Source organism: Hyperolius riggenbachi, chromosome 6 (genome assembly GCF_040937935.1).
Source record: "Hyperolius riggenbachi isolate aHypRig1 chromosome 6, aHypRig1.pri, whole genome shotgun sequence".
Classification (NCBI taxonomy): domain Eukaryota; kingdom Metazoa; phylum Chordata; class Amphibia; order Anura; family Hyperoliidae; genus Hyperolius; species Hyperolius riggenbachi.
In genome coordinates, this window is record NC_090651.1 from 109445022 (window position 1) to 109452952 (window position 7931).

Sequence of the window (7931 nt, forward strand, 5' to 3'; positions counted from 1 at the left end):
TATGATATGCTTATAAAGCCGCTATAAATAAGCAAAGATTACAAACGAGCTCTGAGCTCCAGAATCAGTGAGTGTCATAGAGGACTTCTGTAGCAACGGAAGTATTGAATTCTAAAGATTGTTAGTACAGACTTGGAAAATCCTTAGTGGAGGTGGAGAAAGTGAAACTGTGTAGTCTTCCCTGGACCAAACCTAGAGAGGAATGCTAATCAAAGAGAGATTAAAGCGGATCCAAGATGAAAAAATAACTATAACAAGTAACTTGTCTATATATCTTATCTAAAGTTTAGATAGTTTACACAGCAAATATAGCTGCAAACAGCTTTAATAGAAAATGATTATTTCTTCCTGTGATACAATGACAGCAGCCATGTTTTTTGTAAATATTACACAGAGGCAGGCTTATCTGTATCTTGATCACTAAGCCTGTGAAAAAAACCTAATTCCCCCCTCCTCCTCCCTCCTCCCCTCTGCCTCTGAAATCAATGGCTAGTAACAGTGGCGTAGCTAAGGAGCAGTGGGCCCCGATGCAAGTTTTACAATGGGCCCCCCCAAGCACTCTATACGTGGTAATTGATACGGCGCACCAAAACCTGCCAATGGCAACTACAGTGTCAGAGGTGCAAGAAAAGGATAGGAAACAGTTTGATAAGGATTACCACTATTCAAAGTATCTATAGAAGTGATTATTATGAGCACAGGACTAATAGAGAGCTAATACTGTAGTTGAGGGAGGGCCCTTTGGGGCCCCTCTGGCCCAAGGGCCCCGATGCGGTCGCTACCTCTGCAATCCCTATTGCTACGCCCCTGGCTAGTAACACCTCCTCCTCCTCCTTCCCAGACTGAGCTCCCATGAGCCCTTGCTACTGCCAAGGCTCTCTGAAAACCTGTGGGCCTGGTTTATTTAGTTTATAGGGAATTAGAGAATGAAAACAAAAACAAAAAAGTATTTGGCTTGAGGAATGCCCTATAAACAATAGGAAAAGAGCACAATTATGCAGTGAGTAAAAGTTCACCTCGGATCCACTTTAACCTCCCTGGTGTTTTCCAGATTTAAGGTCTAAAAGCCGTGCAATTTTTTCATAAGCTTTTAGACCCTAAAAACAAGAAGAAAAACATACTACAGAGAGGTCTGCAGAAGCTCCTGCATGAAACTCACTCAGGCACGGGATTACCACCCTGTTCTGTGGCTTCCCGTCCCAAGCCTGACTCGGGATTACCACTAAGGAGGTTAAGATGTAATAGGGCACTAGTCAAGGTAGTAGATTTGAGACCCCCTTGTTGTCCGTTTGGTAAACTGAAGTGGAGTGAGGTCAGAGAAGGTTGCCGGGTGGGCTCCTTGGCACCCCGGTAGGCCCCAGGCACCTGACTACGTTGCCTGGTGGATGATCCTGCTCTGATGCTAATGCTTCCTTAGGGGAGCTATACCCCTCAAATTCATTGGACCGCCTACTCATTAATTATGAACTATTTACTGCAGATGAATTCTTATTGTTTATATATATATATATATATATATATATATATATATATATATATATATATATATATATATATATATATATATATATATATAAAATTGCATTGGACTGAAGGTTACATCTGTTGCCATGGAAAAGGAAAATAACTGTCAGCATGCATGTTTATAGTTCCTGGTGCATGTAATAATGGGAAATAACTGATATTGCACAACAATTCTAACTAAAAGCAAAAATCTGAAGGGAAAAAAATATGATAGAATGAATTGTATGTATGCACAGATAATAAATAGAACATACGTTAAGTAGCAAAGAAAAGTTTATTTTCAGTTATATATACATTTTTTATAACATTGCATCATACTGTCACAGTGGCAGTTCTAAAACCAAACTCTGTCTTAAAGTGGACCTGAACTCTTACACAGGACAGAAGTAAAACAGAGAAATGTACACTGTATGTATTTGGAGAGTTTAGCTTGTTTAATTACCCCTCATTTGGGTCTAATCACAAGTTGTAAGTTGATCCCTCCCCTGTGTCACATGATTACCATGGCAGAGATGGCAGATAAGCTCATTTGAAAGCATAGGATGTTAACAATATGTCTGCTTCCATGAATCAGGAAGTAGAAACAATGCAGACTTGCAGTATTTTATCAGCTGTAACAAAGACATGTTTATTATTATGCTATTGCGTATCTTTTAGAGCAGAGAGAACGTTCTAATTTCAGGTCCAATTTAAGCTATAAAACAAGCAGAAATAATGACCCTTTGAGCTTCCCTGCAGTAAATTGTTATCCCAAGCTGTCTCTCACTGTTTCTTGACTGTTTAGGTGCTTCTGAAAACAGGACTGTATTCAACCCAGGGGGTCAAATAGCTCAGAGAAGCTCTTTTGCATTGATAACAACTGAAGTTTTTTTTAACTCTTCCTGCACTGGAAAACAATAGGAGACAATTCTCTTTGATACTAATGTTCTATTTCTTAGCTGTATTATACAAACAATTTATTATTTCATACGTTTATTTTCCCTTCAGGTTGGCTTTAATGAACGATTTAGAAGTATCAGATTTATTTTCTAAAGTCCAACATAGTTAGACATTCCAGGTCTGTGAACCAGTCAAACAGGGGCGTAACAACAGCCCAGGACCACCCCCTGCAAAACTGTCATGGACCCCCAGGGATCCAAACTCCTCCCCGCCATTCCCTAGCCTCCCACGCACATACCTTGCCCTGACAGAGTATTGCAGGGAGTGGAGTAATAGTTACCTGCTTCCAGCACTGCGGTTCTCCTCCATGCATCACAGCCAGAGCTGGCGCTTCCACTGAGGCAATTGCTCCAGGGCCCCCCAAGAGCTGTGGAGACCCTGAGCTCTGCTGCTCCCCTACCCCAGCTTTCCCCCTGATTCAAGGATATCGTCCCCGGGGCCCCTGCAGTTGCAGTGTTGTGAGCAACATCAACTCACCTGTTCCGGTGCTGCTCCTGTCTTCATCCATCCATGCTGGCTGCCTCTACTTAGTGCCCCGGAGCATGTTATTATACAGTTTGCTGTTTGATTATATATTCAATTGCACTGATGTGACAAAGTAACAATTCAGAAAGGCCTCTGGCCGAAATGTTGTGATTTTTAGTGGTTAGGATAATAAATCTGCACATTTTGCATAAATCCAGATAGAGACCCAGTCTTTCTTCTACTTGTCACTAAGAAGAGGCAGCCAACGTGGAATGATAAAGACGGGAGCATGGATGGACCAGCACCGGAACAGGCGAGTTGATATTGCTCACAACACTGCAACTGCAGGGACCCCGAGGATGACATCTTTGAAACAGGGAAGATAAGGGGGGTTGGGAGCAGGAGGGGGAATCCCAAGGTTAATTTTGCCCCAGGACCCCAACATTGCTTCAACCGGTCCTGATCACAGCCACACACTCTCTGCTGCTATTCGTAGACTCCCAGTCACATGACATATATGGGTCATGAGGTGGTCAGGTGGACAGCGACACACTGAAGGGGATTGGGAGGACTCTGAGGCAGCTGATAGACTGCGAGGGTCGGAAAAAGCCCCAGGTAGACAAAACTCCACATTTTCTTTAAGGTTCAACAATCAGATTCCTTTTGAGTCATCCTTGAGATTATGGTCTTCCTTGGCCTAATCTTACTAAAATTCATCTATTTAAAGATGGGAATCTCTGGTAGACGTGAACCCTTCCCCGTAATTAGAGAACGTGCTATACATAATCATTTCCTTTGCTGAAAGATTCAGGGGTTTGAATTATGTTATTTCATTTGCAACTTTCTCAGCCTGAAGTGCCTCCTTTAGGAATCTGCTGACCACTCCGCAGCTTGCTTTAATTTGCCCCTGCTAAACAGGTTCAGCTATACGGAAATGCAGTTGTCTTGAGTGGGGAGCGAATATCCACAACTGTTATATTTTGACACATATTTTCATAATGAGTGAACGTAACAAGTTGATTAGACATTGCAAGTGTTGAGAGCAGACATATTCACTTGTTTTGATATTTAGGGTTGAAATGTAAATTATTCACAGTTGATTACCTCAAGACAAGTACTTCTAAAACACAGCTCCATGCATGTGAAAATCAAAATAATGAACTCTGTTTTACTGTGGGGCTCAAAATGGCAATTAAGTCCTTGTAAGCGGCACACAAAACTGATAGGAGACACACCGAAATGGAAACGGAATGAATAATTTTTTGTTATCTTTCATTTAAGGACCGAGAAATAATTGCAAATAAATATTCAGATATGAACCGGCTTCTCTGAGTCAACAAATTTTAATTACTACCGGGGTCGTACAAGCAGGACGTGTTTTTAAACCTGCCAAAGTTATCACAGAGACGTGTCGGAAACAAAATTGAATTCACGTTTCTGGGAATTTTATTTTTGTATTACATTAATTTGTGACCGTTTTTTTTTCTTTTTAGGCGAGAGGTCACCAAAAGCTCAGCTAGAGAGGACAATAAATATAGATGCTCTTGGCCATCCCAATTGCAGCATGCTTCTTTAACGCCGACCTGAACTCAGAAGTTCCTCTCTGTTTTAAAAGATACGCAACAGCATAATAACCTTTAAAGAAAAAAATGTCTTTGTTACAAATCCTTCAATTAATTTGCAGTGTGTATACTTCCTGCTTGCATGGAGGCAGACATAGGGGTAATATCCTGTGTCTACAAATTAGCTGCTCTGCCATGGCAGAGAAGGTTCCTGAGCTGACACAGCTAAGAGATCAAATTACAGTGGTGATTAGTCACAGATGAGGGGGAATTAGGCCTGGGACCCACTAGCAGCGCTTTCTGAATTGAAAAGTTCCTACTAATGTAATACTATGGGCTACTTGTAAAAAATCACATCCCTCAAATGGGATCACACACATTGCATTACATTAGCAAGAGCTTTTCAAACCACAAGTGTTTTCAGAAGGCTTAGAAACATACTGCTAGTGGGCTCCCAAGACATGCTAAACTCTCTAAATACATATTACAGGGTGCATTTCTCGCTGTTTTCCTTCTGTCCAGTGCAAGAGTTTAGATCCACTTTTAATTCTCAAACTCTTTCACTGGGTAAAATAGGGATGCTGATTTCCCCCAAATGTGGTATTATTTCAGGAGTTGGTAGAAGAACATCGAAGCAAGTGCTTTTTTTGTTTTTCTCTAGACATTATACATTTCTTCCATGTTCTGTCAGTAGTTTTTCGATTTGTCTTCAACAAAGAATAAGAGCAGGTAAATCTCCACCACGATAAATATTGGGTTCACAGCACAGCTCTGCAATCATGGATACCCAAAAAAAGGAAAGAGGCTTACCAGCTGGTGACAACCCACATTAGAAGGTTGTATCAAGGCTTTGGTAGGACTTTAGGAAGCAACAGTCTTTCCAGGATCCACCAATTGAGCAATGATTCATCTCATGATTCCTGGGAAGGAGACAGGCGGCACCTTTATACTGTCCTTTACTGCTGACCCATACACGCATGCAACTTTCTCGGGGTCCCCATTGAATTGGCCCCGTATGTAAGTTTTGTTTTTATGCTATTTTTAAGCTGTTTCTACTATTAAAACTCTATATTAAACAGTTTACACTTAGAGTTGCTGTTTGTTTGTTTTTTATGATGTTTTCTGATATCCATTCGTGAGATGAATAATTACTGAATTGGTGGATCCTGGACAGACTGTTGCTTCCTGATGTTTTTGGACTCTGCGCTGATCATATACTGTATAATTTACCTATTTGTGAACTCCGGACATTGTTCTTCTCTCAGCAGCTGCCACTTTGTTTCCTTGGCGCTGATACACATATGCAAACTAGTTTATCGATTTGTGTTTGGTTTATTGTGGCTGGATGGTGTAATGGTTAAGGGCTCTGCCTCTGACGCAGGAGATCAGGGTTCAAATCTCGGCTCTGCCTGTTCAGTAAGTCAGCACCTATTCAGTAGGAGACCTTAGGCAAGTCTCACTAACACTGCTACTGGCTATAGAGCGCATCCTAGGGGCTGCAGCTCTGGCGCTTTGAGTCTGCCAGGAGAAAAGCGCAATATACATTTTATTTGTCTTGTCTTGTCTATTGTCAAATACAGCCAAACATCACAAATTCACTTTTAGAAGTTGAGAACTGAACATCTGCAATGCTCCCAGTGCTGTATTCAGACGGAACCCAAAATGCAAAAAAGCAATAAATCAGACAGGCTTCTGATGCACCTCTATCACAGCGAAGCTGTAGCAGAGATTCACAGCTTGGAAGAGGCCAGTCAGTGTCTGCTGTTTTGTTACTTGTTATGTATCTTGACCATTTTGTACAGTCGCAGGATCTGTCACCTCTAACCAACCCCTCCTCCACAGGCACAAATTAGCCAATTTGTGCTGACTGAGTAATAAACAAGCTCCCCTAATCCCTCCAAAGCCAAATCCCCCAGACCAGAGTTGCCCTCACTTTTGGAATGGAATGCTTGTCTTCAATCCAGGGTTTACAGATTCTGGTGAACGTCTGAGGGCATTGTCTAGCAGTATAGGCTGCTTTGTAAATGTTAAGAGAGTTGTTGATTATTTGTTTCCGCATATGAAATACATACATAGTGGGGTTTGAGACACCACCAATACTGATTCATGTTCATATAATAAATTACAGCTGAAACAAGAAAGACTAGGAGGCGGTCCCTGCCCTTGCGAGCTTACAACCTAGAGGGTAGTGGGTTGGAGACATTAGGGAAGGAGACACAGGGGTTAGCAGATTATAGGCTTGTCCGGACAGGTGTTTTGAGAGTACGTTTGAAGTTTTCCAGGCTCGGAGCATGATGGACAGGCTAGAGGAGAGTGTTCCAAAGGAACAGTCATGTGAGAAGTTCTGGAAATGGGAGTGAGAGGAGGTAACCAAGCTAGACGACAAGAGGGTCTCCTGGGAGTAGCAAAGGTTCTGGGTGGGATGGTATCTAGAGATTAATGAGGACTTTAAGTGTAAGTGACAACTTAGGTAGAGGTTTTTATGACAGGGTGATAGCTGCATCTTCCTTCTCCAGTTATTATTATTATTTCTAGAGTGCCAACATATTCCATAGCGCTGTATGACATGCAAAACATACAACAATGGAGAGCATAGATATATGAGCAGTTAAACATACTGTACAATCAGGAAAACCAGTGAGAAGTACTGGACATACATACAATTGATGTTTAATTTGAATATTACCAATACTGATAGATTATACTATAGTATACAGAGGCGCCAAAAGAGTAAAAAAGTAGTATCAATAAAAACAATAAAATTGCTGGTGGCAGTGGTGGACCTGCCCGCCCAACAAAAACACACAAGCACTGGTTGCAGTGTAATATAAAATGTACAAATTTAATTAATACTCCCAATAAAAACAATTTGCAACGCGTTTCACGGGTCCCAAGCCCGCTTCCTCAGGCAAAGAATATAAAGGCAGGAGCAACTGAAATATAAACATAAAAGACAAAGACCTATGTAATAATCAACATGAAAAAAATCATCATAAATATATACAGGATTCTGATCTAAATATAGTATATTGCATTATGTAGTGGTATCACTAGGTCCCGTAGGGCCCTCAGGTTATTACGTACATCCATACACATATCAAAAATCATAGTGTATCCATAAGTAATCAGCATAATCAAAACTCCTTTCCACAGTATAATCAAAATTCCTTTTTACAGTGCATGTAGCTACTCAATCCCTGTCCATGACCATATACATATACACACACACACACACACACACACACACACACACACACACACACACACACACACACACATGTGCGCCTATATATTATGTATACATGCATGTGCATCCACCTACAGAAAAACAAACAAAATAATATGATACATGACTGACCGAAAAACAAACAAGATAAAATGGTACATGACATCTAAAATTGTGCTGTATAAACCTACACTCTGAGCCTTTATACCCGGATA